This window comes from Podarcis gaigeae (genome assembly GCF_964106915.1).
Source record: "Podarcis gaigeae genome assembly, chromosome: 5".
Taxonomy (NCBI): Eukaryota; Metazoa; Chordata; class Lepidosauria; order Squamata; family Lacertidae; genus Podarcis; species Podarcis gaigeae.
The window spans coordinates 33,052,341-33,063,736 of NC_139681.1; the positions used below are offsets into that span (position 1 = coordinate 33,052,341).

The 11,396-nt window shown below is 44.4% G+C and overlaps 1 pseudogene across 1 annotated transcript in view; it reads right to left on the reverse strand.

Moving 5' to 3' along the window:
- The window catches only part of LOC310844480 (craniofacial development protein 2 pseudogene), a 72,663-nt pseudogene extending 61,587 nt beyond the window's left edge, over nt 1–11,076 (reverse strand). The window contains exon 1 of the transcript XR_014568699.1: nt 11,062–11,076. The product of XR_014568699.1 is annotated as a craniofacial development protein 2 pseudogene (transcript). The remainder of the gene's footprint in view (nt 1–11,061) is intronic.
- Between the last annotated feature and the right edge of the window lie 320 nt (nt 11,077–11,396).

Below are 11,396 nucleotides of genomic sequence, written 5' to 3' on the forward strand. Positions count from 1 at the left end.
CAGCTCCCCTGTCTTCACGTTTTAGCATGCAAGGACATGGAAGCATGTTGCACAATCAGCTGTTGTGCACATATAACCATGGGATTCCTCCATCTATGGAAAAGGAAGTCCATATTCACTGCCATTCCTTTTGAACACAGAAACACGCCCAGAATCGAAGCAATTCCGTGCAAAAGAGCCTGCAAAAAACTGTTTCTGTATCTGGAAGGTGTTGCAAACACAGAGCTGGGCACAATGTGTAGACAGCCAACTAATGTTCCTGTTGGACTATTAGCATCTTCATGCAGGGGCTGGTGCCTGGATCAAATCCCACCCCTGGCAAAGCGTGTGAATGTGGCCCATATTAGGTGGTAACAGTATCCCTGTGTAGGGGCAACTGCACACCAGCATCAAGGAAACATGCCCAACCTTAGTCCTAACCCTATTGTGAGCTGGTACCTCTGGCACTGTGGGTTAAACAACAAAGCCTAGGGCTTGCAGATCAGAAGGTCGGTGATTCGAATCCCATGACGGGGTGAGCTCCTGTTGCTCAGTCCCTGCTCCTGCCCACCTAGCAGTTTGAAAGCACGTCAAAGTGCAAGTAGATAAATAGGTACTACTCCCGTGGGAAGGTAAATGGCATTTCCGTGCGCTGCTCTGGTTCGTCAGAAGCGACTTAGTCATGCTGGCCACATGACCCAGAAGCTGTACACCGGCTCCCTCAGCCAATAAAGCGAGATGAGCACCGCAACCCCAGAGTCGGCCACGACTGGACCTAACGGTCAGGGGTCCCTTTACCTTTAGCTCTGAATCAAGCATGCAGATTGCACTCAGGGAATTTAGGTTTCCATGCAGTTGACTGGCGCACATATTAGCACCAGTCATTTCTAAACGAATTAATTCCTCGCTGGGCTGCAGTTCAGTGTGAGGTGTGACAAATAAAAGAACCCAAATTACTTCAGTGGACAATCACAGCTGTTCAGGAAGACACCGAAATCCCATACGTAAATGAAAACAAAGCTCTTTCTCCCTTGCTATCCTGCTCTTCTTCTGGAGTCTCTGAAATGTCAAGAAACACATTCCAGTGTGTTTCTGAGAAAGAAGGAATCTGCTCTGCAGAATTCCGAGAAGGCTGGCTTTGGAATGGGACTGGTAGGAGGAGATGAGCACAAGGCAAGCATCACACGATCCTCACAGGCTGATGGGAGTCTGCTGCACAATGTAATTCAAAACCCACAGTTATTGCTCTGGAGAAGAAAGTAGGAACAGGTAGTACTAGCCAAACATCCTTCGTCTCTCTGCCAGATACCAGCTGTTCCTTTTGGGCCAGCCAGATCAGAAGAACTCAACTCTGTAGGGTAACTCTTGAAATAAATCCATGGTGGTGTTTTCCAAGTTTTGTAACGTCAATGTAAACCCTTTCCAAAACAAAGTTGTCCATTGAGGAACTCTCATGTTAGGGGTAGCCACTGTGCACCCTCCAGTTGTTGTACTACAACTTCCATCAGCTCCAAGCTGGTATGACTAATGCTCAGAGATGATGGGGAGTTGTATCTGGCAACATCGGGAGCTCCACCTGTCTTGTCTAGTTGTCATGGAATCCATGCATGTTGGAAAGGATTCTGGGGACCGTTCTAAAAACACACTAAGTTCACACGGCCAAGCCTCTTAGGCTTCACCATTGAACGGAGAGCATTCTCAGCCTAGAAGATGCCCAGTATGTCCTTGTAGCTGTAGGTTGCTAGGGATAGTAATGATACACACCTCTGTCAATTTCAATGCAACAACATTCCTAATTCTCCAGAACATGGTTCTGAAACCATGGCACAGAAATGCCTATATAAATAAATACAATAAATAAATACAAAATAGACAAGGATTGAGAGCGTGTTGTCCTGATCTTCCTCATTTCCTTTGGTTTTCCCTTAGACTTGGAATGAGTGTCATGGGCATGCCTGAATGCTGAAATTGTCTTCTATGGGTGTTCCTGAATTTGGAGGCAGGATTGGTGCTGAAAAGGCAAATGACCTTCTTAGTCGTGGCTCCCTGTTTGTGGAATTCTCTTGCCAGACAGATTCACCTATCATGTATTTCTTGTGCCAGGTAAACAAATTTTGTTGTTGTTTAGTCGTTTAGTCATGTCCGACTCTTTGTGACCCCATGGACCAGAGCACGCCAGGCACTCCTGTCTTCTACTGCCTCCTGCAGTTTGGTCAAACTCATGTTGGTAGCTTCCAGAACACTGTCCAACCATCTCGTCCTCTGTCGTCCGCTTCTCCTTGTGCCCTCCATCTTTCCCAACATCAGGGTCTTTTCCAGGGAGTCTTCTCTTCTCATGATGTGGCCAAAGTATTGGAGTCTCAGCTTCACGATCTGTCCTTCCAGTGAGCACTCAGGGCTGATTTCCTTCAGAATGGAGAGGTGTGATCTTCTTGTAGTCCATGGGACTCTCAAACAAATATCCTATACAAACTTACCTGGAAGTATCATTCTAAATAGATATGCATAGGATTACACAGTTGATCATTTTTCCCCCATTCTGTTTCATGCTATTGATCCTTTCAGTCTGTACTGCTGCCTTGGCCAATGTTTTATAACTTAATTTTGATTGTTTTAACTATCTGTTTAATTCCATTGTATGTCATCCTGGAAGTTTGTGTTGGACAGAAGGGTGCTATATTAAAATGGGGGAAGATGAACCAAACAATGGATTGGCATGAGGAAGTTTCCCTGTTTTGGAGTGGTCCATCATGCTAGCAACATAGTGGCCGATAATATGAAATATGAACAAATGTTTTGACTAATGAGTCAAGGTCCATAATAACCAGATCGTGTGGAGGATTACTAATAGTGACATGTTGAAATCAGCTTGTTCAACTGAAAATACAGGTTTAGGTTCAAGGGGAGATGAGATGTAAAAAACAACACAAAAACCTCTTTAAAATTCGACAGGTAGGGGACTTAGCTTGGGAGGGGGTGCAGCCTGGGGTGAAGGGGTGTATAATCTGGGGAAGAGTCTCAAGATTAAAAGACAGAGGCCAGATCTATCCCTACTATATAAATTTACCGGGGGGTAAGTTTCACTGAATTCAGAGGGACTTACTTCTGAGCAGACATGCACTAGATTCCAGTGTATGACAGTGTATGACTGACTATTAAAACTACCAAATGACAAGGGTTGGGGGGGGCTGCCCCCTATGTCAAAAGACAGCAGTTTGATGGTTAGAAATCATAGCATGGGGATAAACAAATTATTTACCTGCGCTGGCTCCTGCCATTTTAAAATCCCCCAATGCCCTGTAGCCCTGTTAGGTTGGGTGCTGTGGGGCATTGTGGGAAATTTTAAATGACGGCAGGGTGACTAGCGTAAGAAGAGACTCATGTTGCTGAGGTTCCTTCACACCGAGAGCTGACTTGCCATCACAGATTCCCTGGCTGGAAGCACACCAAACATTTAAAGCACATTCCTCCTGGATCCTGGGAACCGTAGTTTACCCTTCACAGAGCTGTAATTCCCACCTTTCTTTAACAAATCTCAGTTCCCAGTGTCCTGGGGTGTGCGGTGTATTGTAGCCATCACTTTCTTTCGCATGTTGTTTTACATTCTGCCATTAATTTTACCTCAAATATATACAGAAAAGAGGGCCTGTAAACCTTTGTGAGAATCTTTCTTCTCTTCCCACACGCCAACATGTCTCCCCTTCCTCTGTGAAATGCTAAATGACACCCTTTGCTGAGGCTCTTGGTTTAAAGAGCCTGAATATTGCTGCTTTTTTCCAGCCTCTCATTATGAAGAGCGTTTGAGAAAGCCACCCCCAAGGAACAGCGATGGCATTCTCACTCCTCTTGAGTCACGGCTTTAATTATACAGATGGGGCAAGTGTTCACTAGGCTCCTATTGATCACAGAAATAACTTGCCTTTTCCTTCTCCATCCGCCTCCCGCAACAAGGCTGGAGCAGTGGAGCAATCCTAATTGCTCACCGGAGAGGCGTTGCTAGAATGACACCAGCCATCACCTGAGGTGCTGTAATTACAGCTTGCAAACAGGAGTTGGAGACCGGTGAGCTGTCATCCTGGTCTTTGGTGACTGCCTTTTTCGGTTTCTCTGGCTGTAAAAGTGAGCCACTAACAGCTCTCTATTGCCCGGCCTGCTGCAGAGAAAAAGACACACAAAAAAGACACCAAAAATACCAAAAAAGATAGACAAAAGACAATGTTCTGTGTTTTAGTGAGACGGCACTCAGACTTTGGAACTCCCTGCCTCATTACCTTAGGCAGGTGCCTTGGCTGTATTCTTTCCAGCAGCTGATAAACATTTTTGTCTAGGCAAGCCTATTCAGAGCCACATATGTTGACACATGTTTTAATCTGGTTTTAATTATTATGATTTGAATGTTTTAAATAGTGGTTTCAACTGGTTTTTTTGCTGGTAATTTTATTGTTTCATTCTTTTTGTAGCCCCCTTTTCGTCATTGTTGTTTTTAAATACACTCAAGAATTTTGAGAAATAATAATAATAAAAACCCTGAAGCCACAAATCTTCCCCTATTCCACAACCCTTTCATCTGGGCACTTCTTAATCATTTCTTATAATATGGAACACATACACTTTTACGAATAACCCCACCCAAGTCTTGTATCCAGAGAGCCTTCTCTGAATTGAGTGTGAGTTAAGTATCAATTCGTTCATGCTCATTGGAATCACAGCTCTAGGGCAGGGGTAGCCAACGTGATGCCCTCCATAAGCAGACTACGACTCTCATAATCCCTGAACATTGGCCATATTGGCTGAGGCTGATGGCAGCAGAGGGCACCACGTTGGCTCCTCCTACTCTAGGGACAGATAGAGCTTGCAGGCTCAAAGACCTCCAATAGCCTCCCTAATCTTACATAGAGATGGTGCTGTGGTACTTGACATTGAGGGCTTTTAGAATTATGTTTACTTCATCTCTTGCAGACCTGCACCTCGGTATCGAAACAGAAGCAGGAAGCTGGGTTTTTGTTTTGTTTTTTTTGAATAGCCCGGTTCAATCCCTGGAATCTCCATTGAAAGCCATGTTCAGAGCCAGTGTGGCATAATGGTTAGAGTATCGGATGGGGACCTGGGAGAGCAGGGTTCGAATCCCCACTCAGCCATGAAGCTCACTGGGTGATCTTGGGCCAGTCACCATCTCTTAGCCTAACCCTACCTCACAGGGTTGGTGTGAAGATGAAATGGGGAGGAGGAGAACTATGCACATCATCTTGGGCTCCTTGGAAGATAAAGGTGGTATAGAAATGTAATAAAGGAAGAAATGAAACACCGAGGAACCTAGATGCCCTTCAGATGTTGTTGGATTCCAGCTCAGCCTCAGCCAACATAGCTAATGGGCAAGAATGATGGGAAATGCAGTTCGGCAACATCTGGAGGAACACATGTTCCCAACCCCTGATTTAAAGGCTCAGGTAGCAAGTGATGGGAAAGATATATTTTTGAGACCCCGAGTGCCACTCCCCAGTCAGAGTAGGCAATACTTAACTAGATCTACTCAATCTGTCTTGGTTGGCCTCCAAATACCCCACAATCCTAGTTTATCCTTTGCAGAGCTGCAATCGCCAGCAGCCTTAACAAACTACAGTTCCCAGGATTCTTTGGGAGGGGGGTGAAGCCGTGTTCTCCAAATGCATGGTGCATGAGCAGCCATGGTGTGCGAGAACCTCTGTCATTTTATGTGCAGCCACCTGTGAACAAGACTCTGCCTACTTTGCATGCTCATCGACATCCTGTGCTGTGCTAAATCTGGTGCAGAATGTGGCTTCCTGAGACACTCAGTGTTCTCTCCTTTAACAAAAATAATAATCTCAAAATAGTACATTACTAGCACTCACGGTTGTGGGGGAAAAGTTTGAAAACGTGTGACTGGCACATCGATAGACCTTGGAAAAAGAAAAGCTGGGGCAATGAAAAATAATAATAGAGATGTTCATTCTATTGCATGCAGAAGTGAAGAAACATTATTAAATAAAAAATCCTGCTGAAGGATTCTCACCAGGGAGGTGTTTTAGAGTGGACGGGTCTTCTGAGCTCAGGTTCCAGGCAAGGGTTGGCAACCTGTGGCCCCCAGCCTCATTTCAAGTAGCCCTCTGCAAGCATTCAGTACAGACCTCTGACAAATGTGATTGGTGCTGCACCTGGCACAGCAATGAACAGAGCAGGGGGGAAGAGGAGGAGGGAAGAGAGTAAATTGGTGGCAGAAAAAGACAAGGAAGGGAAGGAAGCAAAGAGCAAGAGAGAGACCCTTTTGACTCTGGGGCTGCTGAATTAGGCCGCTCATCAACATGAGGCCCCCAGCTGATCACCCCAGAGGGACTATGGCCCTTGACACAAGTCTACCCCTTCTTGTAGGTTGAAGGGAAGCAAATGGGAAGCTGGTGCTCATGCCTAAATACCCACACACAGAAGCTTCCAGTTTTGACCAGTGTGGATCTTGTGTTTCCATCTTGTGCTCTGCTGTCCATGGCAGAATGTAGGCACCATTCAGTTTTGTCAGGTAGGAGATTGATAGGGTCATTTCGACCCCCCTGTGGCAGAGACCACCACCTCCCAATTGGGTCTCTCAAGGCACATGGCCACAACCACGTTGCTAATAGACAAAGCCATGAAAAACAGAAAGGCTACATTCTGCACCGTCACTCACGCCTAGTAAACTGGCAGAGTTCAAACGCTTTGCTGCAGCTGGGAAAGGTCAACCATCTCAGTTTAAGGCAGCCTTAGCAACTCGGTGCTTTGGGAACACAAAATCCAGCCAGATTACCTATGCGTGGGCTGAGCTCAGAATCGCATTGGGAAAGTTTCATGGACACCATAAATTCACTCAGTTTCTACATGGCACATTTCAAATGTTTGTTATATAGCCCAGTTCAGGTGTTCAAAAACACTTCACCAGTTGCAGTTCCAGGGTAGATTTTTAGAGGGAAGGGGAGGAACCGCTTGACTAAGAAATCTTTGCAGGCTCCTCTTCCTCTCAATAGTCCCACACCACCATTTCCTCGTGATGGTGCTGGTGTTTTGTTTGTCCTGTCCCTGTAGGCCAAAGTGACACTAGTGCCCAGGAGAAAAGGGCAAGATCTGGGCAGAGGCTGCAACTCTTTCTCCTTGCCCCTGCTAGCACTCACCTACCTGGAGAGGACAGGTGAACAGCCAAGGAAGTAACCCAGTCACAAGCCTCTGGGGTTTTGCCCTGTGTCACCTGCTGAGCTGTGGGCCTCAGCAGATACCTGATCCTGCCAATATGGCCCTGTATGTATGTATTTCTGTATGCATATACCGCTTGATCAGCAAAAAACCTCTAAGCCGCATAAAACAATACAATGGATAAGAAAATACAAATAAAGGCAAACTTTGCAAAACAAATAAAAATAATCAAAATAGAGATACTGAGCAGTTTTGAAATAAATATACATCATAAATGTATATTTATAATGTGCAAATTATAAATAATAATGTAAAATGTATATTTATAAATATACATTATATGGACTGAAGCTCAACATCAAAAAAATGAAGATCATGGCCACTGGCCCCATCACCTCCTGGCAAATAGAAGGGGAAGAAATGGAGGCAGTGAGAGATTTTACTTTCTTGGGCTCCATGATCACTGCAGATGGTGACAGCAGTCACAAAATTAAAAGACGCCTGCTTCTTGGGAGAAAAGCAATGACAAACCTAGACAGCATCTTAAAAAGCAGAGACATCACTTTGCCAACAAAGGTCTGTATAGTTAAAGCTATGGTTTTCCCAGTAGTGATGTATGGAAGTGAGAGCTGGACCATAAAGAAGGCTGATCGCTGAATTGATGCTTTTGAATTATGGTGCTGGAGAAGACTCTTGAGAGTCCCATGGACTGCAAGAAGATCAAACCTATCCATTCTTAAGGAAATCAGCCCTGAGTGCTCACTGAAAGGACAGATCTGAAGCTGAGGCTCCAATACTTTGGCCACCTCATGAGAAGAGAAGACTCCCTGGAAAAGACCCTGATGTTGGGAAAGATGGAGGGCACAAGGAGAAGGGGACGACAGAGGACAAGATGGCTGGGTAGGGTTCTTGAAGCTACCAACATGAGTTTGACCAAACTGCGGGAGGTAGCGGAAGACAGGAGTGCCTGGCGTGCTCTGGTCCATGGGGTCACGAAGAGTCAGACACGACTAAACGACTAAACAACAACATACATTATAAAAATTAGATATCTAGACATCTATCTATCTATCTATCTATCTATCTATCTATATCTATCTATCTATCATCATCTATCTATCATCTATCTATCTATCTATCTATCTATCTATCATCTATCTATCTATCATCTATAGCTATTCAGTAATCTGATCACCTGACATGCCCTGCCAGGTAGGGAAGAAAGTCTCAGCAATCAGGTTGGATTCTTCTCACTGCTTGTCAGGCTGCACAGACTATTGGCTCACCAAGTGGCGAGATGCAGCATGTGATAATTTACCACTTAAGAAATGTCTCTGTGTATTCACCCTGCATATTCATGTCACTGAGACTGTGTGGGTGCCTGAGGAGCTAAGGAAATGGTGACTTAGCTAAAGGCCACCCACTGCGTTTGCAGCTCAGGCAAGATTCGAAGCACAGCGCTTGCCAGCTTACAGTTCACACTCGGGTTACTTATGTTGCTACAGCTCTTGTTTCTTGATAAACACAGGAGGTCCCTGGTTAAAATCTTGCTATTTTTGCTATTGGCTGCTGCTTGTTGTTTAAGTAATCTTGTTTAAGTAATTATTAGAATTGCTATTGTTTTGCAAAGTCATTAGGAAATTGTTATGCTATTGTTTTGCTGTTTTTAGAAAAGTGTTTGTGTAGTGTTTGTTTGAGTATGATATTTTTGTGTGGGAAAGTAGCACACAAATAAAATGAATGAACGAATGAATGAAAATCTCTCCAGTTCTTATATTTACTCAGCTCCCCAGCTGCAATATAGGAACATAATTTTGGCCTCTTTGAGGTAGTTATGAGAAGCCCTTCTTTAAAATGTTGTATAAATACAACGATTCAATGTTGAATTACTCTGCACCAGTCATTCTCCATTAATCAAGTTACCTGGATGTAAAAATCAATTGTATGGTATACAGAAATAAATAAACATCCCCAGGCACTGTCTCCTCTGAATCTTTTCTGCAAATTCCATTAAAGCTGGAGGCAGAGGTTACTCTGCTGAGAAAAGCCATTAGTAGTTCACCAGCATCAGATTGTTGCTTGGAAATCCAGAAGTTTATTGCTGCAAGATAAATCCCAGGCAGTTTTTAAACAAACCAATATTGCTTGTTTAAAAGGTCAGAGGGCGATGTGTGCACTCACTCAGGAAAATTATTTTTGTTATCAATGGATAGCCTGTTAGTTCTCAAGGTGAACCACACCATCCATTGCCCTGAACATCTTGGAAGATTGACAGGTGTGTTCATGTCTTTAATTATTTGTGTCAAAAGCTCTCTCTAATACAGTGGTACTTCCAGTTACATACGCTTCAGGTTACATACACTTCAGATTACAGACTCCGCTAACCAAGAAATATTACCTCGGGATAAGAACTTTGCTTCAGGATGAGAACAGAAATTGTGCTCCGGCGGTGCGGCGGCAGCAGGAGGCCCCATTAGCTAAAGTGGTGCTTCAGGTTAAGGACAGTTTCAGGTTAAGAATGGACCTCCGGAACGAATTAAGTACCTAACCCAAGGTATAATAATAATAATAATAATAATAATAATAATGGTAATAATAATAATAATGCCTGAACCAAGGAAACATAAATTCTACTCCCTCAAAGCCAGGTTTTGCAGCCTGAATACAAGTTTGCACTGAGAACTTCCTTGCTTCCTCCCACCTGATTCTCACCTTTCCCTCTTAACCACCTAACTTGCTTAACTGGCAGAAATGGTACTGGGATGAAGGAGGCAAAGAATCTCTCTCTCTGTGTGTGTGTGTGTGTGTGTGTGTGTGTGTGTGTGTGTGCGTGCGCTTTCCCCTTCCTTCTTTGGTGCCTAACATGAGGGGTGTTGGGAAATGTAGTTCACCCTGTGTTCCTAAAGGACACTTCTCCCTTACTCTATTTGGGTTGCCATTGGGGAAGCAAGGAAGGTTCCTGGCTCAGGATGAGTGGGGTAGACAAATGGGTGGAAGGAAGGAATAACTCATTCTTTTTTTGGTTTGGATTAAAATCCAAACTGGGGAATGACTTTTGAGGAGATCGTTAAGAGCTGACGAGATTTGGATTTCTGAGCTGGAAAATACTAGGCATGGCACCATCTCAAATATTCAAGTCTTCTTTCTGCATAGAAGTGTGGCACATTATCCTTGATGGTTTTGCCAGCACAGATTCCCTTAAATAACGACTTCCTCTGATCTCTAGTGAAACTGACCAAATCAGGGGCAGACAGTATTAATTTGGCTAGTGCCCATTTCCTTCATTGTCTCAGCTTCTTTGCTGTCTCATGAAAGCATCGTGAGGGCAGGCAACGAAGAAAATGGTTGTGGTGGAATATATCTTCCACAGTTTATTTCGAAATATACCTGTGGAATTTCCTCTGCATTAGTGCATCAGATCAACACCCAGGATAGGTGAAGGAGGGAGTGTCTTCTTCTACATTAGCTGTGGTGACATGCAGTTTAACACGAGAACAGTGGTACTGTGTGATCACTTGAGTGGAGGAAGAGTCCCAAGCGATAAATTGTTTCAGCCTAATTTTGACTGGATCGAGGCCTTAAACAGGTTTAACAGTCTATCCCTGTCCTCAGGGAATCCCTGGAGGAGTTGTCCTAGGCATCTCTAAGAATATCTAACAGAGGATTCACAACATGCCTGGTTAAACTGCGGAAGTCACTGTCACAAGAGGCAGTGACAGCCACCATTTTGAATGAGCTTCAAAAGAGGATCAGACAAATTCATGTAGGATAAGGCAATCAATGGCTACTAGCTGTGTTTTGCAGTAATTATCCAGGGGTCAGCAAACTTTTTCAGCAGGGGGCCGGTCCACTGTCCCTCAGAACTTGTGCGGGGCCGGACTATATTTTTTTGGGGGGGAAATGAACGAATTCCTATGCCCCACAAATAACACAGAGATGCATTTTAAATAAAAGGACACATACTACTCATGTAAAAACACACTGATTCCCGGACTGTCCGCGGGCCGGATTTAGAAGGCAATTGGGCCGGATCTGACCCCCAGGCCTTAGTTTGCCTACCCATGAATTATTTGGTTGCTAGATACCACAGGAAGGAGAGTCTCTTGTCCTCAAGCCCTGCTTGTGGGTTTCCCACAGGCCTCTGGCTGGCCGCTGTGAGAACAGGACTCTGGACTAGATGGGCCATTGGCCTGATCCAGCAAGCTATTCTTATGTTCTTAAAGTGCAGTTTTACAGGATTT